We start from the raw sequence: 25,191 nt of genomic DNA, 5'->3' as shown, positions 1-25,191 counted from the left end.
TCAGACTAGTTAGGGCTCTCAGGTGGGCCCTGTAACATACATTGGGGAGGGATGGCAGTCATTTGTAGTTTTCTGCGTCCCCTATATCATTAGTGTGAAAGTTGGAATACGTACTCCATAAGACTGATGACATGAACAAGCTCACAACCCGTACCCATGTGTCCCGGCGCAGAAATAACAACTACAACTTCATAACCTTTAGTGGACGGGGTCGGCCACAGCTTTATTTTAACCTTAAACTTGTTTTAACCAACTTCCACTCAACACGTGAGTGACATCTCTCTTTGAACCGAAACGGTTGCCCCTCCAGCTCCTGGAGGGCATGTGCGTCCTCGGTCCCTTAACTGTTGAAAATACCGCCTGCTGTGACTTGTATCATAATCGTTAGCAAATTGAAACCACAAACAGGGAGGGTGGGTGGGGAGCTCTCGTCAGCCGATGCCGGAAGAGGAAGAAAACGGGGGTGGGGGAACCTATGAGCCCAAGGGCTAAACCATAAACCCACCAACTATAGGGTGAGCACCATGCAGGGGAGGGGGAGGGGCCCAAGCCCTAACCAGCCCATTAACACCAGGGCGCCCCCTGCTACATTCCACAATCCCTCCTCTTTTTTTTTTTTTAAACAAACTTTAATCATGTGCCCCTTGGTACAAAACAGCTGCCGGACACCGCTCCATTCCTTCTCCTCCAACCTAGGCCCTCAGTCAGGGACTACTTGCCCATAAAGGGCTCGTACTCCATCAGACTGATGACATGAACAAGCTCACAACCCGTACCCATGTGTCCCGGCGCAGAAATAACAACTACAACTTCATAACCTTTAGTGGACGGGGTCGGCCACAGCTTTATTTTAACCTTAAACTTGTTTTAACCAACTTCCACTCAACACGTGAGTGACATCTCTCTTTGAACCGAAACGGTTGCCCCTCCAGCTCCTGGAGGGCATGTGCGTCCTCGGTCCCTTAACTGTTGAAAATACCGCCATGAAGGGGCTTGTGTACCCCTACACCAAGCCCCGACCGCCACGTAACAACAACAGCGCCTGCTCGACCCCGTCCTGAAGGCCTGACAAAAATATGTCCAAGCCTATCTCATTTAGGTGGACACCATCCGTTCCCATTAACCGCCGATTATCCCCTTCCAGTTGCCTATGATGGATCACCACCCCAGACTTGGACCGCACAAAACGTGATAGACGACAATTAATCGTGCGGCGAGACCGCTCTATTGCCTCCGCATCCCTCGCACCCTGCCATACGACCCTGGGAATCAACTCCGACCAAACTAAAATGACCTCGCTGAAAAAATTGATGATTCTCTCAAGATCCGCCCGCATTAAGGTCATCAATTCAGCCATCTTGAGAAAACAGAGGTCATTACCGCCAGCATGAATTACTAAAATGGTCGGTGGCCGTGCAACCCTACTGATTTCCATTGCCTCTAGCAACACCTGGTTCCATACAAGCCCACGGGTCCCTCTCCAATACACATCGATGTCCCGTAGCCCGAGCTCTTTTCCACCGGGTCTGCACGCCGCTCTTTGTGAGGCCCAAAATATGTATGAATGGCCAATCAGCCACACGTTCGGGCGACGGTGACCTGTAGAAGAAAAACCATTAGATCAAAAGTTCCGGACGAACATAACTATTTACACAGTCCGATTTCCACCTGCCAATCTGCTTCACTTTACCTATCGACAACCCTGCTCTGGACGCTCCTGTCGCTGCTCCAATTCTGAATGAATGAGTCCCGAAATCTCCTGGTGGAACCCCAACAACCGCTAAACATTTCCGCAAAACCGAAATGAATTGAAAACGCGTTAAAGGGGACCCATCAATATGGGATAAAAAGACCTGACCCTCAGTTCGACATGCGAAATATTCCGTGATTATTCTCAGTGGGCACGTGTGCCCCCGTACTGGTTGCAAAACTACCCAAGAACCCAGGCCTCCTTGGTCTGTCTTTGAACCCCGAATTCTCATCTGAACCGTGCCATTGCTTACCACTACGTCATTGTGCAAAAGGCCACCAGGACGCAATTTTGAGACTGATACCAACTCCCTTACCCGCAGCGCGCCGAAAAAGGCTAAACAAAAAGCCGCACTAAAAAGCGACACTTCAAAAGGGTCCGTGCACACAGATCCCAAAGCCCCGATCAATTGACCCATCAGCTCATACGACACCGGCCGTCGATTCTCACACCGCACATGCTGCTTCCTCCAACCCTTTAGTGCCTGCTGCACGAGAAAGATCTTTGTTACATCCGTCATTCCCCTCAGCCGTAGGTGAAAGCTAATACCCGACACCTTTTTAACCGCCGACGAGTATGGAACGCCTTTCTCCCGGAGATGAAGCAAAAAACCCACCACAAGCTCGCGGAGCCGAGCCGGGGGAAGGACCTCGGGGTTCTCCCCCGCCATGACACACCACTCCCTCCACGCCTTACCATACGAGTTCCAGGTGGATTCTGCAACTGACGCTCTGACCAGGGACATCATTCCTTCGTTACCAAGTCCCACACCAACTGGGGGCAGGGTTTGCCCACCCTGCATGCTTCCGGCATTAAACTGTGGAACTCCTGCCATTTGAAATGAGAAAGAGCATCAGCGCATTGGTTTTGAACACCTGGTATATGCCTAGAACGAAAAAACACGTTGTGTTGAAGGCAGCGAAGAACCAAAGACAAAACCGGCAAGGAGCTGGATGACAAACTGTTCAGCATTTGGACGACTGACAAATTATCAGACCAAAAACAAACCCTCTTGTTGCTCAGCTCAAAGCCCCACAGTTCTATGGCCACCACTATTGGAAAAAGTTCAAGGAATGCAAGGTTTCTACACAGCTCACCTTGCAACCACTCAGGGGGCCACCGAGCAGCACACCATTCCTTACCCAAAATGGCGCCAAACCCAGTGGAACCTGCTGCATCCGTAAATAATGCCAATTCCTTGTTAGATACTTCCTCCGCCTGCCAGCACGTCCGGCCGTTGTAGCTCTCCAGAAAAGCCCGCCATATCTCCAAATCCGCCTTCATTGCTCTAGTAACCCGAATCCGGTGCTCAGGCCTGGACACCCCTCTCGTTGCCAATGACAACCGCCGAGAAAACACTCTGCCCATAGGCATGACACGACACGCAAACACCAACATGCCTAACAGTGACTGCATTTGTTTCAAGGTGACCTTGGAAACCGCCAAAAAGCCCTTGACCAAACCCAGCAATTTACTGATCTTATCGGGTGGAAGGCGAAAAACCATTTGAACAGAGTCCAGCTCGATGCCCAGAAAGGTTAGGCACCGAGCTGGACCCACGGTCTTTTCTGATGACAAGGGAACTACAAAGCGTTGCATTAGGGAGCAAAAAGAATTCAAAAGATAACTGCACCTGGAACTGTCCTGTGCAACGAAAAGAAAATCATCCAAGTTATGAATGATTGCTCTAGATCCCGCTTCATAGCGAGCAGCCCACTCCAGAAAAGTGCTAAACAACTCGAAATAAAAACAAGAAATGGAGCAACCCATCGGCAAACATGTATCGTAATAGAATGCATCACCAAAATGACAGCCCAGTAGGTGATAACAGTCAGGGTGGACCAGGAGAAGCCGAAACGCTGATTCAACGTCAGACTTTGCCATGTAAGCACCTTCCCCCGCTTCCCTAAGGAGGGCAACTGCTCTATCAAACGATACATATGATACCGAGACTTCATCCTTAGCTATCCCATCATTCACCGAAGAACCCCTCGGGAATGACAAGTGGTGGATAAGGCGGTACGTGTTCGGCTCCTTTTTAGGTACCACACCTATGGGTGACACTCTCAAGTTTGAAAAAGGAGGGGAACTGAACGGTCCCATTACCCTACCCAAAGCGACTTCTTTTGCAATCTTATCTGCTACCACCTGGGGGTATTGAACGGCAGACTTCAGGTTCCTTGAAAACATCGGACAGCTAGAGAATACGAACGGAATAAAGAAACCGTAAGTAAATCCTATTCGTAGGCATGCCGCTGCGGACTTATTGGGGTATTGGTCTAACCATGGCCCCAACTCTCCCACTTTCACCGGGGTCTTTTCCTTCAACTGCACCTGCCGGGCGGACCTGTCTGCCAGGTTTTGTACACTTTGTCGCGGCATGCTGCCCGCCACACGAGGAACACTCGTGCCTGTATTTACACAGGCCAAAGAAACGGCAGTGGCCCTCGTTAAACAGCCAGCATGCCCCCGGTCTACGCACGGCCGCTCCCCCTTGACCGTGGGATGCTGGGGGTGCGGCCGCCGGCTGAAAAGGCCTCTGTGACATCATTAAACGCAGCCACACATCTGTTGCTTTTACTCCCCAACCTATCTCAGGCTGCAAGGCGAGGCGCCTGCGAAATTCCTCGTCATAGCGGTGCCAGGCTGTACCGCCGTGAGATTTGTAAGCGTTATAAATCAAATCCATATACGCAAAAAGCTCGGAACAGCGCTCTGGGTGTTTTTGACCCATTACGTGACCCAGCACCGAGAATGCCTGCAACCAATTACCCATTGTTCTGGCTACCTTTGGTTTTCTGTCAATCCACCTGTCCGTGTTTGGTCTCCGCTCTCTGTCGATCGTGTGTTGATCAACAGACACCAGAGACCAAATATCTATATATTGGTTCGCCCATATTTTAGCTTTAGTGTCATCCTCCAAATGTGAACCTAAGGGACTTATTCCACAGAAAAAAGTTTCTTTATGAACTGAAGCCCGGGTTAAACTCTCTGACTGTGAAACCAAAGGGGCAGGGGGAGGGGGGTCACTGGAGGCTAACCTTGCTAACAGCGCTTTCACCGCTGATGCTAAACTATCCTCACTATCCCCCGTACCCCAAGCCCCAGCATAGTTAAACTCACCATCTCCAGACGCTGGAACCGGCGTTGGCCCATGCAGGGAAAGCGGCACCGCGCTGGCTTGTGGTGCCTCGCGGAACGGCCCACTGGCCGACATCGACGACCTGTGTCTTCCTCTCCGCACCGACCCTGCGGAGCTAGCGGAGCTGCTTGAAGGCGACCTCCACCTCGACGAACGTGAGCGACGGGACCTGCTGCTTCCTCCTGATGATCTAGATCTGTGCCTGCTGCAGCGCCTGCAGTTTGACGCCGGTGTCCTGTCCCGAGCTGTGGCGCGAGAGCGAGACCTGGAGCGATCCCTCCTGCGGTACCTCCGCTCTCCCCTGCACCTTGAACCGGAGACCCCTCGCCTGGGGCTGCTCTGCTGTAAAACTCGGCCGATGGGGGGGTGGAGTAGTTATCACTGTGGACCCCTGCTGTACAGTTTCTTGCTCCTGTGTGGGAGGAAGGGTTAATGTTTCCTTTGCAGAAGAGGTTGCCTGTGCAGAATTTCCCATAGTAATGTGCTGTACAGTGACTGAGCCCAATGCCAGCACTGCAGCTGTTTGTGCCTCCTCTGTGCTATGTGTGGCCCGTGAGCTAATAACACTGTCAGTGTTACAAGCCAGGGCTGCAGCAGCACATGTGTATGGGATAGACTGCACAGGGGGCGGGATTCCGGGGGGCGTGGCCACGACGCAAGAAGCAGAGGAAGCCCGAGGCTGTCTCACACTTCCCCCATTACCTCGCCGCCTGTCAGGGAAACTGGGACTCAAACGCTGAGGGGGGCATGTCCTCCTTGCCGAGCACCTGCCCCTCTCTACCAAAGTCTGCTGAATATTAGAAGCAGGCGCGCCGCTCACCTCACCACCTATGATATTCAGGAGGTGTTCCCTGAAGCGCAGGTCGCCGGACTGGAGGCGTGCAGCCAGCACCGCCAAAAGCTCCCTGTCAGCCATCACTGGAGAGAGGTAACGACACGCGCTGAGCTCTCGTCAGCCGATGCCGGAAGAGGAAGAAAACGGGGGTGGGGGAACCTATAAGCCCAAGGGCTAAACCATAAACCCACCAACTATAGGGTGAGCACCATGCAGGGGAGGGGGAGGGGCCCAAGCCCTAACCAGCCGATTAACACCAGGGCGCCCCCTGCCACATTCCACAATCCCTCCTCTTTTTTTTTTTTTTTTTTTAAACAAACTTTAATCATGTGCCCCTTGGTACAAAACAGCTGCCGGACACCGCTCCATTCCTTCTCCTCCAACCTAGGCCCTCAGTCAGGGACTACTTGCCCATAAAGGGCTCGTACTCCATCACACTTTACAGTGCTATTGCCAATGAGGCCATTTGGGTTTTGGCCTTGCCCTCCTCCTCCTCCTCCACCAACACCACTGGCTCCAGTGGCCCTCTATTCAAATGTAGAAAGGGCCACTGGCTGTCCTCAAATCTCAGACTTCTTAGGGCTCTCAGTTGGGCCCTGTAACATATATTGGTGAGGGATGGAAGTCATTTGTAGTTTTCTGCGTCCCCTATATCATTAGTGTGAAAGATGGAATACGTACTCCATAACACTTTACAGTGCTATTGCCAATGTGGCCATTTGGGTGTTGGCCTTGCCCTCCTCCTCCTCCTCCTCCACCAACATCACCGGCTAAAGTGGCCCTCTATTCAAATTCTATTCAAATGGTTCAGTAATTGTACGTTTTATGGACAAATGAAAGCCATGCTGGGACATCGAAGCTGATGTCGTTGATGATGATTGCATCTGACCAAAATCAAGTTGGGAGCAGGAGGCATCATCGCCTGCTTCCTAGACCGCAGTTTGTGAAGCATGCAGCACCGTGGAAGTGTCAGTTGTTTCACTCTGGAACTCAGGCTTTATTCCACTAGCAAACACCGAGGATTTAAAAAAATTCAGTTTCCCCAGGGGGAAGGGTTCAAACACCATGTGCACAGCATCAGAAGGTACTCCCAATAGCTCTCAATTTTTTAAAAAAATTGGTAGGATAAGCAACAGGGCATAACATGCCAAGGAGTTTAATACAATCAGTTTACCCTAGGGCAGACCTGGGCAAGGGGCAGCCCGCGGGCCACATCCGGCCCGCCTACTCTCTGTGACCGGCCCGCCTGGCTCAGGGCGTCCTTGCTGGCCGGTCACTGATGAGAGCAATCTGACCTGTTGTCCGGAGCTCCAGGCTCCGGGAGGCGTGTGGTCAGATTGCCCTCATCACTACCCGGGGGGGCTCACTCGGCCTCGTCAGTTCTGGTGCCCCTTGGCCGGGGCCCACTCGCCTTAGTTCTGCTGCCCCCGGGCCGAGTTCCGGGGACCGCAGTCCTCGGCAGGAATCTGCGGCGCCGTCCCTTTAAGGAGCAAAGACTTCCTGGTTGAACTTAATCTGTGGGCGGAGCTACCGGCCGGCGTCCTGCTCATCCCACAGATGAGAGTTGCAGGGCCAGCCAGCGACCCCCAGCACAGTGCTTCTTTCCGGCTCTGTGTGGGCCCCCTCTCCACCGTGACCTGAGCTGTATGTGCCCTCCCCACCCCCCGATTTATGGGCCCTGGTGAGCTGTATGGGCTCTTCTCCCCCCTAGGTGTATTCCCTGCAAACCCCCCCCCGTGCCGTATATGCTGGGCCCTAGAGCCGCGTGTGTGTCTGTCTGTCTGTATGTATATGCTATGTGTGTCTGTATGTAGCAGAGCTATGTGTGTCTGTATGTAGCAGAGCTATGTGTGTATGTAGCAGTGCTATGTGTGTCTGTATGTAGCAGAGCTATGTGTGTCTGTATGTAGCAGAGCTATGTGTGTCTGTATGTAGCAGAGCTATGTGTGTCTGTATGTAGCAGAGCTATGTGTGTCTATGTATGTAGCAGGGCTATGTGTGTCTGTATGTAGCAGAGCTATGTGTGTATGTAGCAGTGCTATGTGTGTATGTATGTAGCAGAGCTATGTGTGTCTGTATGTAGCAGAGCTATGTGTGTCTATGTATGTAGCAGGGCTATGTGTGTATGTATGTAGCAGAGCTCTGTGTGTCTGTATGTAGCAGAGCTATGTGTGTCTGTATGTAGCAGAGCTATGTATGTAGCAGAGCTATGTGTGTCTGTATGTAGCAGAGCTATGTGTCTGTATGTAGCAGTGCTATGTGTCTGTATGTAGCAGAGCTATGTGTGTATGTATGTAGCAAAGCTATGTGTGTCTGTATGTAGCAGAGCTATGTGTGTCTGTATGTAGCAGAGCTATGTATGTAGCAGAGCTATGTGTGTCTGTATGTAGCAGAGCTATGTGTATGTATTTAGCAGAGCTATGTATGTAGCAGAGCTATGTGTGTATGTATGTAGCAGAGCTATGTATGTAGCAGAGATATGTGTGTATGTATGTAGCAGAGCTATGTATGTAGCAGAGCTATGTGTGTATGTATGTAGCAGAGCTATGTGTGTATGTATGTAGCAGAGCTATGTGTGTATGTATGTAGCAGAGCTATGTGTGTATGTAGCAGAGCTATGTGTGTCTGTAGCAGAGCTATGTGTGTCTGTAGCAGAGCTATGTGTGTCTGTATGTATGCAGCAGAGCTGTGTGTCTGTAGGCATGTATAATGTGTATCTATGTATGTCAGTGTATATGGCTGTATAGATGTGTCCGTTCTATATGTATTTTTGTGAGTTTGTCTTTAAATATGTATGTGTACGTATGTGTGTCTGCGTGTTGATGGGGCCCACTGGGACTCTTCCGCCCGGGGCCCACAAAAACCTGGAGCCGGCCCTGACCCTCATCACACGCTGCGTGTCGGGCAGGACACAGAGGACAGATCCTGAAGCTCCGCACAGTGTAGGCAGCGGAACGCAGGAATCTCTCCTCTGTTCCTTGCCCAACACTTTTCTCTGTGACACACGCGCGCCCTGATATCGTCAGTACGGCGCGCGTGTGTCATTTGAAAAGTTCCCGCCTGGCAGGAGAAGCTGCAGAGGCGGGGGCCGTATGGAGAGAGGCAGCGGCGGGGGCTCCTAGGAATACAGCGTCGGCGCAGCCTGGCCATGTGAAGGAGAAGCAGCTCAGCGGGGGGCTCGTACGGAGGTGTCTGAGGACGGGAACGATAAGAAGAGAGGTGAGTGGTTACTAGTAACCTGCAGGGACAATGGGGGCGGGCAGGCGGGGGGCTGGGGGAGAGGGGTAACTTTTGACAAATATTTGGGGTGTAGTGGTTTAGTATATGGGAATGTAGTTTTACAGGTGTGGTATATGGGGGGGTGTAGTGGTGTAGTTTTATAGGTGTGTAGTGGTGTAGTATAATACAGGTGTATATAGGAGTGTAGTATAATACTACACCCCTATATACACCTATATTATACTACACCACTACACCCCTATATACACCTGTAATATACTACACCCCTATATACACCGGTATTATACTACACCCCTATATACACCTGTATTATACTACACCACTACACCCCTATATACACCTGTATTATACTACACCCCTATATACACCTGTATTATACTACACCCCTATATACACCTGTATTATACTACACCACTACACCCCTATATACACCTATATTATACAGGTGTATATAGGGGTGTAGTATAATACAGGTGTATATAGGGGTGTAGTGGTGTAGTATATTACAGGTGTATATAAGGGTGTAATGGTGTAGTATATTACAGGTGTATATGGGGTGTAGTGGTGTAGTATATTACAGGTGTAGTGGTGTAGTATAATACAGGTGTTTATAGGGGTGTAGTGGTGTAGTATAATACAGGTGTAGTATATAGGAGTGTAGTATAATACAAGTGTAGTATATAGGGGTGTAGTGATGTAGTATAATACAAGTGCAGTATATAGGGGTGTAGTGATGTAGTATAATACAAGTGCAGTATATAGGGGTGTAGTGATGTAGTATAATACAAGTGTAGTATATAGGGGTGTAGTGATGTAGGTTATCACAGGTGTAGTATATAGTGATGTGCTGCAGTTTATTACAGGTGTAGTATATAGTGATGTAGCATATTACAGGTGTATATAGGGGTGTAGTATATTACAGGTGTATATAGGGGTGTAGTGATGTAATATATAGTGGTATAGTATATAGAGGTGTAGTTTATTACAGGTGTAGTGTATACTGATGTATATTACAGGTGTAGTATGTGGCGGGTGTAGTGATGTAGTATATGGGGATTGTGTGTGTATGTATACATTGTGTGCATGTGTATATATATTATACACGCACAGTATATATGCGTGTTTGTGTGTATATATATATATATATATATATATATATATATATATATATATATATATATGTAGAACCGAGTTAATTATATTAGTCCGGCCCTCTAAAACCATCCCAATTTCTCATGCGGCCCCATGGGAAAATTAATTGCCCACCCCTGCCCTAGGGTATGATGGTTCAGACACCATGTAGCAAAGCATCAATGGTACTCCCAACAGCTTTTTTTGTTAAAATTGGTAGGATAAGCAACAGGGCATAACATGCCAAGGAGCTAAAAAAAATTCTGATTCCGCAGGGGGCCATGTGGAGCACAGCATCAGTAAAGAACAAAAATAGAGACTGCCTGACCAACTGTTCTAGACAGTGTAGCCTCGACAGTGGTTGTGTCAGTGCATAATGTACAAAGGCTTGAAAAATATTGCCGTGGGTGATTGGGCTAAACAATTTCATCGCAGCTGCATAACAAGTTAGATTAGTCATGTGGTCTCATTAGATGATAGAAGACAAAATAGTCTTGAATGAGAAACAATGGAACTTATTTGAACTTAAGAATAGAGATGAGCGAACCGGTCGTGGTTCGGCTCGAGTTCGGTTCGCCGAACGGAGGTCTCGTTCGAGCTCGGTACGGCGAACCGGTTCGGCAAACCGCTCGAACCGCATAGGAAACAATGGGAAGCAATCACAAACACATAAAAACACCTAGAAAACACCCTCAAAGGTGTCCAAAAGGTGACAAACAACTCACAACACAACACAACACAAACACATGGGAAAGTGACAAGAACAAATTCTCATGCGAAAACAAAACAGCATTACGAGGAAAAAGAGGACGAGACACAGATATAGGCATGGCATGCCCTTCTAAAATCCTGTATAACACCGCAAGGGGACTCCAAGCAGAGTCTCCCTTTTTTCCAAAAATTGGGCCCCACAGACACCACTTCAGTAGCAGCACTTGTGCCCCAGTTGCAAACTGGACAGGTAGATTTGCATCAAGCACATTCAAAAATACGCCATCCTTAACCGTCCCCAGGATGACACCGGGGTAGGTAGCAAAGTCTTTGCTGAACCATGACTTGTTCATCTTGGCTCCTTTTTAAAAACACAGCAAGGGTTACTCCAAGCGGAGTCTCCCTTTTTTCCAAAAATTGGGCAACACAGACACCCACCCCTTCAGTGGCAGCACTTGTGCCCCAGTTGTACACTTCACAGGTAGATTTGCATCAAGCACATTCAAAAATACGCCATCCTTAACCGTCCCCAGGATGACACCGGGGTAGGTAGCAAAGTTTTTCCTGATCCCAGATCTGTTCATCTTGAATCATTTTTAGAAACACTTCAAGCAAGGGTTACTCCAAGCGGAGTCTCCCTTTTTTCCAAAAATTAGGCCACACAGACACCCACCCCTTCAGTGGCAGCACTTGTGCCCCAGTTGTACACTTGACAGGTAGATTTGCATCAAGCACATTTGAAAATATGCCATCCTTAACCGTCCCCAAGATTGCACCGGGGTAGGTAGCAAAGTCTTTGCTGAACCATGACTTGTTCATCTTGGCTCTTTTTAAAAACACAGCAAGGGTTACTCCAAGCGGAGTCTCCCTTTTTTCCAAAAATTGGGCCACACAGACACCCACCCCTTCAGTGGCAGCACTTGTGCCCCAGTTGTACACTTCACAGGTAGATTTGTATCAAGCACATTCAAAAATACGCCATCCTTAACCGTCCCCAGGATTGCACCGGGGTAGGTAGCAAAGTGTTTGCTGAACCATGACTTGTTCATCTTGGCTCCTTTTTAAAAACACTGCAAGCAAGGGTTACTCCAAGCGGAGTCTCCCTTTTTTCCAAAAATTGGGCCACACAGACACCCACCCCTTCAGTGGCAGCACTTGTGCCCCAGTTGTACACTTCATAGGTAGATTTGCATCAAGCACATTCAAAAATACGCCATCCTTAACCGTCCCCAGGATTGCACCGGGGTAGGTAGCAAAGTTTTTCCTGATCCCAGATCTGTTCATCTTGGATCATTTTTAGAAACACTGTAAGCAAGGGTTACTCCAAGCAGAGTCTCCCTTTTTTCCAAAAATTGGGCCCCACAGACACCACCCCTTCAGTGGCAGCACTTGTGCCCCAGTTGTACACTTCACAGGTAGATTTGCATCAAGCACATTAAAAAATAAGCCATCCTTAACCGTCCCCAGGATTGCACCGGGGTAGTTGGCAAAGTCTTTGCTGAACCATGACTTGTTCATCTTGGCTCCTTTTTAAAAACACTGCAAGCAAGGGTTACTCCAAGCGGAGTCTCCCTTTTTTCCAACAATTGGGCCACACAGACACCCACCCCTTCAGTAGCAGCACTTGTGGCCCAGTTGTACACTTCACAGGTAGATTTGCATCAAGCACATTCAAAAATACGCCATCCTTAACCATCCCCAGGATTGCACCGGGGTAGGTAGCAAAGTCTTTGCTGAGCCATGACTTGTTCATCTTGGCTCTTTTTTAAAAACACTGCAAGCAAGGGTTACTCCAAGCGGAGTCTCCCTTTTTTCCAAAAATTGGGCCACACAGACACCCACCCCTTCAGTGGCAGCACTTGTGCCCCAGTTGTACACTTCACAGGTAGATTTGCATCAAGCATATTCAAAATACACAAGCATTTACTCTCCCCAGGATAACACAGGGGTAGTAAATTCCTTGTGGATCCATGACTTGTTCATTTTGATGAATGTTAGTCTGTCCACATTGTCACTCGACAGACACGTGCGCTTATCTGTCAGCACACACCCAGCAGCACTGAAGACACGTTCAGAGACAACGCTGACAGCTGGAAACGACAAGATCTCCAAGGCGTAAGTGGAGAGCTCTGGCCATTTTTCAAGATTTGAAGCCCAAAATGAGCAAGGCTCATGGCATCGATGTTCATTTGGAGATACTCCTGTATCATCCTCTCCAGCCGTTGACTATGTGTCAGACTTGTTGTCTCTGGTGGCCTTGCAAAGGATGGTCTAAAAAAATTATGAAAAGATTCAATAAAATTGCTGTTACCAGCACCAGATATGGTGCTGCTGGTACGGTTAGACTGTTGAAAATGACGAGACCGTCCCATGCTTGTCGAGTTACAACTGGGAGATTCACTCCGTGCACCAAGGGTGTTTTGTGGAAAAGCCGAGTTAAGATCGAGTAACAGCTTTTGCTGATACTCCTGCATACGTGCGTCCCTTTCTATGGCTGGAATTATGTCACAAAATTTGGACTTGTACCGGGGATCTAATAGTGTGGCAAGCCAGTACTCATCATCACTTCTAATTTTGACAATACGAGGGTCATGTTGGAGGTAGTGCAGCAAGAAGGCGCTTATGTGTCTTGCGCAGCCATGCGGACCAAGTCCACGCTGTGTTTGTGGCATAGAGGTGCTAACCATTCTTTCTTCCTCTGACATCTCCCCCCAACCTCTTGCAACTGAACTTTGACCAAGGTCTCCCTCATCCGCTGAGTCTTCCATGTCCATGGACAGTTCGTCCTCCATTTCTTCATGTTCTCCTGCACCTTCCTCAACATTTCGCCTGCTACCATGCGCCCTTGTTGATCCCTGTCCCCCATGGTTCCATGCCTGGGCCTTGGTGACTCTTGCGCATATGAATCCTCCTGTAGTTCCTCCCCTTCCTGTTGTCACACCCCCTGATTCCGAATAGTGTTTAGCGTGTGCTCCAGCATGTAAATGACTGGAATCGTCATGCTGATAATGGCATTGTCAGCGCTAAACATATTCGTCGCCATGTCGAAACTGTGCAGAAGGGTGCATAGGTCCTTGATCTGAGACCACTCCATCAGGGTGATCTGCCCCACCTCTGCATCTCGTTGGCCCAGGCTATACGTCATGATGTATTGCACCAGGGCTCAGCGGTGCTGCCACAGTCGCTGTAACATGTGGAGAGTCGAATTCCAGCGTGTCGGCACATCGTATTTCAGGCGATGAACCGGCAGGCCGAAAGACTTCTTGAGCGATGCAAGTCGCTCAGCTGCGGCGGTTGAATGTTGGAAGTGAGCAGACAGTTTTCGTGCCCTGTTCAGAAGGCCATCTAGGCCAGGATAGTGTGTTAAAAATTTCTGGACAACAAGGTTCAACACGTGTGTCACCTTGCCCAGGCGAAGGGCCGCAACCAGGTTTGCAGCATTGTCGCACACGGCCTTACCAGGCTGCAGGTTGAGAGGAGACAACCATTTACCAAACTCAGTCTCCAGAGCTGCCCACAACTCAGCCGCTGTGTGACTCTTATTTCCAAGATATTTCAAGATAAATACCGCCTGATGCCGTTGCGCTCTGCTGCCAGCATAGTAATGAGGTGTGTGATTCCTTCTGCGCAGTGAGAACGCTGGTGGCCTGACCAGGCAGGCTTGGGGTGGAGGTGGAGGACCCAGACGAGGTTGAGGAGGCAGAAGCAGTGGAGGAACTTGGACAGACAGAGGATTGACACACAAGTTGTGGGGACGGCAAGACTTGTGCAGCAGACCCTTCACCATCTATCACCATAGTTACCCAGTGCCCAGTGAGCGACATGTAACGTCCCTGTCCATGCTTACTGGTCCAAGTACAGTTAGTTCCAGAAATATTTGGGCAGTGACACAAGTTTTGTTATTTTAGCTGTTTACAAAAACATATTCAGAAATACAATTATATATATAATATGGGCTGAAAGTGCACACTCCCAGCTGCAATATGAGAGTTTTCACATCCAAATCGGAGAAAGGGTTTAGGAATCATAGCTCTGTAATGCATAGCCTCCTCTTTTTCAAGGGACCAAAAGTAATTGCACAAGGGACTCTAAGGGCTGCAATTAACTCTGAAGGCATCTCCCTCGTTAACCTGTAATCAATGAAGTAGTTAAAAGGTCTGGGGTTGATTACAGGTGTGTCGTTTTGCATTTGGAAGCTGTTGCTGTGACCAGACAACATGCGGTCTAAGGAACTCTCAATTGAGGTGAAGCAGAACATCCTGAGGCTGAAAAAAAAGAAAAAATCCATCAGAGAGATAGCAGACATGCTTGGAGTAGCAAAATCAACAGTCGGGTACATTCTGAGAAAAAAGGAATTGACTGGTGAGCTTGGGAACTCAAAAAGGCCTGGGCGTCCACGGATGACAACAGTGGTGGATGATCACCGCATACTTTCTTTGGTGAAGAAGAACCCGTTCACAACATCAACTGAAGTCCAGAACACTCTCAGTGAAGTAGGTGTATCTGTCTCTAAGTCAACAGTAAAGAGAAGACTCCATGAAAGTAAATACAAAGGGTTCACATCTAGATGCAAACCATTCATCAATTCCAAAAATAGACAGGCCAGAGTTAAATTTGCTCAAAAACACCTCATGAAGCCAGCTCAGTTCTGGAAAAGTATTCTATGGACAGATGAGACCAAGATCAACCTGTACCAGAATGATGGGAAGAAAAAAGTTTGTAGAAGAAAGGGAACGGCACATGATCCAAGGCACACCACATCCTCTGTAAAACATGGTGGAGGCAACGTGATGGCATGGGCATGCATGGCTTTCAATGGCACTGGGTCACTTGTGTTTATTGATGACATAACAGCAGACAAGAGTAGCCGGATGAATTCAGAAGTGTACCGGGATATACTTTCAGCCCACATTCAGCCAAATGCCGCAAAGTTGATCGGACGGCGCTTCATAGTACAGATGGACAATGACCCCAAGCATACAGCCAAAGCTACCCAGGAGTTCATGAGTGCAAAAAAGTGGAACATTCTGCAATGGCCAAGTCAATCACCAGATCTTAACCCAATTGAGCATGCATTTCACTTGCTCAAATCCAGACTTAAGACGGAAAACCCACAAACAAGCAAGACCTGAAGGCTGCGGCTGTAAAGGCCTGGCAAAGCATTAAGAAGGAGGAAACCCAGCATTTGGTGATGTTCATGGGTTCCAGACTTAAGGCAGTGATTGCCTCCAAAGGATTCGCAACAAAATATTGAAAATAAAAATATTTTTTTTGGGTTTGGTTTATTTGTCCAATTACTTTTGACCTCCTAAAATGTGGAGTGTTTGTAAAGAAATGTGTACAATTCCTACAATTTCTATCAGATATTTTTGTTCAAACCTTCAAATTAAACGTTACAATCTGCACTTGAATTCTGTTGTAGAGGTTTCATTTCAAATCCAATGTGGTGGCATGCAGAGCCCAACTCGCGAAAATTGTGTCACTGTCCAAATATTTCTGGACCTAACTGTATCTGTGGTGAAATGCACCCGTTCACACACAGAGTTTCTCTAGGAAGCGGTGATGTTGTGTGCGACATGCTGGTGTAGCGCAGGCACACCTTTCTTAGAGAAGTAGTGGCGACTGGGCATCTGGTACTGGGGCACAGCGACAGACATAAGGTCTCTAAAATCCTGTGTGTCCACCAGGCGGAAAGGCAGCATTTCCGTAGCCAAGAGCTTACAGAGGGATAGAGTCAACCTCTTAGCTTTGTCATGGGTCGCAGGAAATGGCCTTTTATTTGTCCACATCTGAGGGACAGAGATCTGGCTGCTGTGTGTAGACGGTGGTGAGTAGGGTGTCCCTGGAAAAATGCAGGTTTGTGAGGAAAGTGCAGGCGTAGACATGATGTTGCCTTCATCCAACGTTGGTGCTATTGTCGCGGGCGGAGGAGGGGACGCTGCGCTCTCCCACTGCTCGGGTCCGGCCGCTGCGGCTGCTGCTCGGTGGTGGCTCAAGCGGTGGGCCGGATCCCGGGGACTCGAGCGGCGTTCCTCGCCCGTGAGTGAAAAGGGTGGGGATTGATTGTGGGGATTTGATATTGTCCGTGACACCACCCACGGTTGTGGTGAGATTGGTGACACCACCGCTGCTCTGGACGGGGATCCCGGGAGCGATGACAGGGAGCAGCCTGGATGTTAGTTCTCCCCTCCGTGGGTAGGGGGTTGGTTGTCCCGGGGCCCGGTGATGGGGTAGGGATGGATGGCAGGCGGGTTACGGGGCCTGGTGAGGTGCAGGGTCGCGGGGGCAGCGCTGTGCCGCACTGCACGGTGGTACTCACTGAGCCAGTAACACACACGGAGTCTCTGATGAAACAAACGGCTGGATGGACGCTTCCCACAGACGGCTGCGGTGTTTCTCCTCCCGGCAGGTTGATGGTGACTGCCTTTCTCTGCACCTGTGTAGTGTGTACGGTTCCAATGGGATCCCACCGGTAACCCGCTCCCCAGCTTGGATAGGTGCTGAAGGAGCCCCTTTTGCCCGCAGGCTCTGGCCCTGGGAACTTTAGCCTTGGCGGTGACTGTGTTTCCCTCTCTCGGTTGGACGGTTGCCTTCTGTCGGGACTTGGCTGCTGGGAAACCCAGGAGGTTCCCTTCGCTAACGGATTTGACAAATTCACGGCGACTCCTAGCCTTGTCGGGGTCCGTAAGCCCCTGCCGGATGATGCTGGCTTCTCTTTGCGTACCGGTCCGGTACCGCCGGCCACCGCCCGTCCACGGTCCTTACGGCTAGCTGCAATAGGCCTCTCCTGCAGACGGTCACCACCGTCTGCCAACCTTGCTGTTCCGTCCGGGCCACACACCCGGACCACTTTCTGTCTGCTCAACTGCTACTTCCCTCCTTCCACTTTCACTTCCAAACTAATCTCTCCTAAACTGCACTGCTTTTCCCGCCTCCAGGACTGTGAACTCCTCGGTGGGCGGGACCAACCGCCTGGCCCACCCCCTGGTGTGGACATCAGCCCCTGGAGGAAGGCAACAAGGGTTTTTGTCTGACTTTGGTGTGCCTGACCGGGAGTGTGGGGTGTGTTGGTGTAGTGTTTGTGACGTCCTGGCTTGCCCAGGGCGCCACACTATCGATGTCTGAGAGAGCTGTACACACGCACTTGTTTCCCCTTCCAAACCAACTGACGACCTACCAAGCAAACTGCCTGTTGCGGTTACAGTGGTGGAAGTTGTGCTTGGAAAACCAGGTGTGAAAGCTGTCCCCACAGTCCTAGAAGATGAAGAGCGCGCGGGTGCACTGGAAGGGGCAGGCGGTGGATGGTCCACTCCGCTAGGCCGCATTGCAGCATGGTGAGCTTCCCATTGGGACATATGATATTTATTCATGTGACGATTCATGGAAGAAGTTGTCAAACTGCTGAGGTTTTGCCCTCTACTAACAGAATCACAACAAATTTTACATATCACATGATTTGGGCGATCTTTTCCTATGTGAAAAAAGGACCAGGCTAGGCAAGGCTTAGAGGGCATGCGACCTGCTGAGCCACCCCGAATAGTGCTCAGAGGCAGAGTGGTGGCTGAGGATGCAGTTGTAGACGTGCTACCAGTACTCCTCCTCTGTCCAGGAAGGCGCAAGGTAACTTCGTCGTCAGTAGCATCCCCCTCCACCGCCTCTGTTGACCTCCTCGAGTACCTGACTGTGGGTTTACAGTAGGTGGGATCTAGAAGTTCCTCATCAAGCGTTGTGTTTGCACTCCCCTCCCCCTCAGACCGAGCCTCTTCCTGCCCTGAACGAATATTTAAGTTGTCATCCGAATCTGGTATCTGCGTCTCATCTTCATCAGTATGTTCCTCATTGTCTATTACAACAGGTGTTTCAGTTTGTGAATAAGGGTCAACATTATGCTCAGAAACTTGGTCTGGTCCTCACGGCCTGAATCAGAGTCACAAAGGTTCTGGGCATCACTGCAGACCATTTCCTGGTCTGTACTCACTGTAGCTTGGGAGCACACCTCTGATTCCCAGGCTATAGTGTGACTGAAAAGTTCTGCAGACTCAGCCATCTCAGTTCCACCATACTGTGCAGGGTGGATGGAGACTTCAGAGCTGGGAGAAAGCAAGTGTGATTGGGATGAAAACTCAGAGGACTGGTGTTTTTTGGATGCGGTAGTTGAGGTGGCGGAGAGGGCACTTGTTGAACCACTTGAGATCCATTCAAGCATTTTCTTTTTTTGGCCATCATCTACCTTTTTTTCCAGTTGTTCGTGTCCGTAAAAAAGGGAGCACATCGGATTGTCCACGGTAAGTAGTAGACATCTTACTTTTGCTGGAAGATGGCCTATCTTCAGCAGATGTTAATGGAGCTTTGCCACCTTCCCCACGGACACAAACTTTTTTTCCTTTTCCAACATGCCTGTTCCCCTTTCCACCAGCCTCTGTCATTTTGCCACTCATTTTGCTAGCGACAAGAATGCCCACTTAAAATGTGGTAGTAAAAATTGAGAGGTGGTGTAGATTGCAGCGGTGGTCTACCTTTATTGACAGCAGAATAAACAACAATAACTATCCCGGACAATGAAACTATGGCCCTTAAAATGGCAGCACAGTTTGCTAGTATAATAGCTTAGTAACAATGAGCTTGAGTGTGCAATGCAGAGGTGCTGCAAATAGATTTGCACCAGTGGGACACTAATGAAGTCCAACAGCCACTTTTAGGATGCCACTAAGTTTCCTCAGTGTTTGGTATTATAATGGCTTTGTAACAATGAGCTTGAGTGTGCAATGCAAAGGTGCTGCAAATAGATTTGCACTAGTGGGACACTAATGGAAGTCCAACAGCCACTTTTAGGATGCCACTAAGTTTCCTCAGTGTTTGCTATTATAATGGCTTATTAACAATGAGCTTGAGTGTGCAATGCAGAGGTGCTGCAAATAGATTTGCACCAGTGGGACACTCATGAAGTCCAACAGCCACTTTTAGGATGCCACTAAGTTTCCTCAGTGTTTGGTATTATAATGGCTTTGTAACAATGAGCTTGAGTGTGAAATGCAGAGGTGCTGCAAATAGATTTGCACTAGTGGGACACTAATGGAAGTCCAACAGCCACTTTTAGGATGCCACTAAGTTTCCTCAGTGTTTGGTATTATGATGGCTTTGTAACAATGAGCTTGAGTGTGCAATGCAGAGGTGCTGCAAATAGATTTGCACTAGTGGGACACTAATGGAAGTCCAACAGCCACTTTTAGGATGCCACTAAGTTTCCTCAGTGTTTGCTATTATAATGGCTTAGTAACAATGAGCTTGAGTGTACAATGCAGAGGTGCTGCAAATAGATTTGCACCAGTGTGACACTAATGAAGTCCAACAGCCACTTTTAGGATGCCACTAAGTTTCCTCAGTGTTTGGTATTCTAATGGCTTTGTAACAATGAGCTTGAGTGTGCAATGCAGAGGTGCTGCAAATAGATTTGCACCAGTGGGACACTAATGAAGTCTAACAGCCACTTTTAGGACGCCACTAAGTTTCCTCAGTGTTTGTTACTAAGCCATTATAATACCAAAGACTGAGGAAACTTAGTGGCGTCCTAAAAGTGGCTGTTGGACTTCATTAGTGTCCCACTGGTGCAAATCTATTTGCAGCACCTCTGCATTGCACACTCAAGCTCATTGTTACAAAGCCATTAGAATACCAAACACTGAGGAAACTTAGTGGCATCCTAAAAGTGGCTGTTGGACTTCATTAGTGTCCCACTGGTGCAAATCTATTTGCAGCACCTCTGCATTGCACACTCAAGCTCATTGTTACTAAGCCATTATAATACCAATGAGCTTGAGTGTGCAATGCAGAGGTGCTGCAAATAGATTTGCACCAGTGGGACACTAATGGAAGTCCAACAGCCACTTTTAAGATGCCACTAAGTTTCCTCAGTGTTTGGTATTCTAATGGCTTTGTAACAATGAGCTTGAGTGTGCAATGCAGAGGTGCTGCAAATAGATTTGCACCAGTGGGACACTAATGAAGTCTAACAGCCACTTTTAGGACGCCACTAAGTTTCCTCAGTGTTTGGTATTATAATGGCTTAGTAACAATGAGCTTGACTGTGCAATGCAGAGGTGCTGCAAATAGATTTGCACCAGTGGGACACTAATGGAAGTCCAACAGCCACTTTTAGGATGCCACTAAGTTTCCTCAGTGTTTGGAATTATATTGGCTTAGTAACAATGAGCTTGAGTGTGCAATGCAGAGGTGCTGCAAATAGATTTGCACTAGTGGGACACTAATGGAAGTCCAACAGCCACTTTTAGGATGCCACTAAGTTTCCTCAGTGTTTGCCATTATAATGGCTTAGTAACAATGAGCTTGAGTGTGCAATGCAGAGGTGCTGCAAATAGATTTGCACTAGTGGGACACTAATGGAAGTCCAACAGCCACTTTTAGGATGCCACTAAGTTTCCTCAGTGTTTGCTAGTATAATGGCTTAGTAACAATGAGCTTGAGTGTGCAAAGAGCAGGAGGGTACAGTGGCCGGGTTGTGGGTCAGTGAAGAGGAAAGGAAGCCTCACTTTCTATCCCTCCTAATGGTGAAATGCAGCAAGGAACTCCCTGACCTTAGCTACACAGACGCTCGTATCTGTAGCTGTTAAAACCTCTTTCCATGGACCTAACTGTCACCTATGGCTCTGAGCCTGCTGTAATTAGCCCTTACAAGGGCTGAAAGAAACTTCTATCCCTATTCTGTATAGCGCTGTGTGTAGAGCGTACACAGCAGTATCGGAGACAGGCGCTGCACCTGCGGTGACTGACACCCAGACGGCAGATAATGGCGTTTAGACGGGCAGATGCCCGTATTTATAATGCAGGGACATGTGACATGGACATCCTATCACACATGCCGTTGCTTCTCTGGCTAAAAGTCCACTTAGCTGTGTGTGTGTCTGGGATTGGCTGACATGCTGGCCCGCCCCACTACACGCGCGCTTAGGGAGGGAAGGAAGAACAGAAAAAAAAAATGGCGATCGCCATTATCCCAGCAGCAGTGATCTGAACGCGCTGTTCCCGCAGACTATACGCTGAAATGTCATAATAGTGTGAGTCACAGAGTGACTTACAGTATTACAGCGGAAAGCCAGCTAGTAATTAGCTTGGCTTTTTGCTGCTAGAACCGTTCTTGAACGTAACTAGAACTTTAGCAAAAAGCTCGAGTTCTAGTTCGATCTAGAACAGCCCCCAAAATCACTCGAACCACGAACTGGAGAACCACGAACCATGAACCGTGCTCAACTCTACTTAAGAAATACAATTTTTGGGGCTACACTTATTATTGGGTCTTGTTAACAGGCGGCATGAGATACTCTGGGGCAATCCATCTATGGTTCATTTTGATCATCGTCAAACTGTCTGCACTTTCCGTGGATAGTCGTGTGCGACTATCTGATATTATTGACCCCACTGAGCTGAAAACACGCTCAGACAACACACTCGCAGCAGGGCAAGCTAGCACTTCCAAAGCGTATAAGGCAAGGTCTGGCCAAGTGTTGAGCTTGGAAACCCAATAGTTAAAGGAGACTGTAGACTGTGAAAGCACGCTGATACAGTCCCTCACCATCTTATTTAACTGTTCCCTCCTTGTCATAGTTCCCCCAACCGGTATCTGATTTGAAGTTGACGGTTTGTGGAAAATGAACCAGTTTTGGCACATTAGTCCCCCGCCTGTGTTGCTCCTACTATGCGTAGCCTTCTCTTGTAATAGTGTTGCGTGAGATGACACGCTACCTCTGACGCCAGCATGATCTGAGGGTAATCGTTTCATCAACTGCTCCACTACAGCCTTCTTGAATGTTTTCTGTAGTACAATCCTTATTTGCCTCGACAAGTAGCGAAGCGAATTTGTCTTTGTAGCGTGGGTCAAGGAAGGTACATAACCAGTATTTGTTGTCTGCCAAAATGTGGACTAGCCGACAGTTATGAGAAAGGCAGTGTGACATGAACTGTGCCATGTGTCCCAGACTCCAAACTGGAAAACTTTGTGTGTCACTGCTAGGCATACATTCTGTCTCCCTAAACCTCCTATCCTCCTCAGTCTCTCTCTCCTCCTCCTGCTCCTCCTCAGGCCATCCATGCTGGACAGCCCTGAAGCTTGGGTTGTCAATCCCTTGGTTACCAACTTCAAAGCATTCCTGTTCTTCATCATCCTCCTCATCCTCATCCTCATGATGCTGACCAAAGGTGGCTTGAGCCTGTTGGCCGAGGTTGTTCAGATTACTAGCAACCATTGTGAAGTCTGGATCCACAGACACCAAGGGTGCATTAATACTTTGGTCAGTCAGACCATCCAGAGAGCGTTTCAATAAACAAATCAGTGGAATAGTAATGCTCATAAGAGCATCATCACTGCTCACAATGTTGGTACAGTAATCAAAATTCTCTAGGACCTGACAAATGTCTGCAATCCACACCCACTCTGCAGTACTTATGTCTGGCAGCTGCATTTGACGGGCATGTTCCAGCTGGAATTGGGATACTGCCCTCTGCTGCTCATGGATCCTGGCCAACATATGATAGGTTGAATTCCATCTCTTAGGGAGGTTACATATTAGTCTGTGACGAGTCAAGTGTAAGCGCTGCTGCAGAACTGCCAGGCCAGCAACAGAGGGAGATGACTTGCGTATATGGGTGCTAATACATCGTACCTTGGTAAGTAGGTCTGGTATCCCAGGGTATTTATTGAGAAAGTGCTGAACTACTAAATTTACAACGTGGGCCATACAAGGAACGTGCACAAGCTTTTCAAGCTTTAAAGCCGCCACCAGATTACGACCATTATCGCACACTACCATCCCTGGACGGAGGTCCAACGGCGCAAGCCACTCATCTGTCTGCTCAGTTATGGCTTTTAAAAGCTCAAGTGCTGTGTGCAATTTGTCACTGATACAGATGAGCTTCAGTAGAGCATGTTGCCGCTTAGCCGAGGCAGTGCTGCAGAGATCCCAGCTGGGGAATGATGTCGACGGTTGAACACCGGCGGATGTTGAGGAAGATGCACAGGAGCCAGATGAAGAGTAGGAGGAGGAGGGAGTTGTTGCTGTGTAGGGGGCTAATGAAACTGTGATTGAAGTGGGGCCCGCTATTCTGGATCTGGGAACTATATGGGATGTTGCCGGCTCAGACTCTGTAACAGCCGCCACCAGGTTCCCCAGTGTGCCAACAGTGAGATGTAGCGTTCCTGTCCACTTCCGCTTGTCCACGTGTCTGTGGTTAAGGGGACCTTCCCTGTTATGGTGTTGGTGAGAGCCCGTTTGATGTTTACGGACACGTGATTGTGGAGCGCGGGGACGGCACAACGAGAAAAATAGTGGCGGCTAGGCACAGAGTACCGATGTACTAACACTGCCAAAAGGTCGCGGAAAGCCTCTGTTCCCACAAGCCAATACGGCAACATCTCAAGGGCTATCAATCGTGCAATGTGTGCAGTTATGGTTTCTGCCCTTGGGTGCGTAACGGGGTATTTTTGCTACTTTTCGAAGGTCTGCGGTATGGACAACTGAACGGAACGCTGGAACACCGAAGCGGATGTGGTCATTGATGATTGAGTTTGGCCAACATCAGATTGGGAGAACCATGCATCAGCGCCACCTTCTTGCACATCAGTTTGGGAAGCAGGGGGCGAGGGGAAGTGGCAGTGTTTTGAGTCTGGAAATCGTGTTTTTAACCTAGAGCTTTCAACCACCTAGTGGTGTGCTTGGATAACATATGGTTTCTCATGCTGGAGGTGCCCAAGCTGGAAGTACTTCTGCTTCTGCTAAACTTGGTCTGACAGATTTGACAAATGGCAAATTGGTCAAGAAGGACTCTTGGAAAAAAACTCCCACACAATTGCAGCACGGACCCTTGGACTCTGAGATGGCACAGGTGGTGCACGGACCCTTGGACTCTGAAATGACACAGGTGGTGCATGGACCCTTGGACTCTGAGATGCCACGGGTGGTGGTGTCATGTGCACAGTTGGTTGACCTCTGGCAGTGGTCGAAACCCTATCTCTTACAGCCTTTTCGTGGACTATGGGCACATGCTCCTCTGCACTGCTGCTCTCGCAATCCATGCCATCCGTCCATGTTGGATCAGTCACCTCATCATCGACCAGGTCGTCTTCAAATTCTTGAAGGTCAACATCTTCGGTAATGGAGATTTCAGGCTGACCTGAGGGCTACTGTGTCTCATCATCCTCCAACACTTCCACCTGATTGCCCAGCATGTCGCGGCCAACAACATGGCTTTCTTGTGGCCTTGGGTGCTCAAAGATCTGTGCATCACTGCACACCACCTGCGTTGGTGGTATTGCGCGGTGAAAGGCAAGAAAGGTCAAAGGGTCCCGTAAACGGTTCCTCAGAGTAACCTACT

The 25,191-nt window shown here is 48.8% G+C and overlaps 1 long non-coding RNA gene across 1 annotated transcript in view; it reads left to right on the top strand.

Annotated features, from left to right (window-relative positions):
* Positions 1-5,708: 5,708 nt before the first annotated feature.
* Positions 5,709-25,191, top strand: part of LOC142245248 (uncharacterized) — a 160,186-nt gene continuing 140,703 nt past the window's right edge. Inside the window, exon 1 of the long non-coding RNA XR_012724752.1 lies at positions 5,709-5,820. This is a non-coding gene — a long non-coding RNA (uncharacterized LOC142245248). The remainder of the gene's footprint in view (positions 5,821-25,191) is intronic.

This window comes from Anomaloglossus baeobatrachus, chromosome 7 (assembly GCF_048569485.1).
Source record: "Anomaloglossus baeobatrachus isolate aAnoBae1 chromosome 7, aAnoBae1.hap1, whole genome shotgun sequence".
Taxonomy (NCBI): domain Eukaryota; kingdom Metazoa; phylum Chordata; class Amphibia; order Anura; family Aromobatidae; genus Anomaloglossus; species Anomaloglossus baeobatrachus.
Note: the sequence above shows the minus strand (reverse complement) of the source record. Positions and strands in the feature narration are given on the sequence as shown.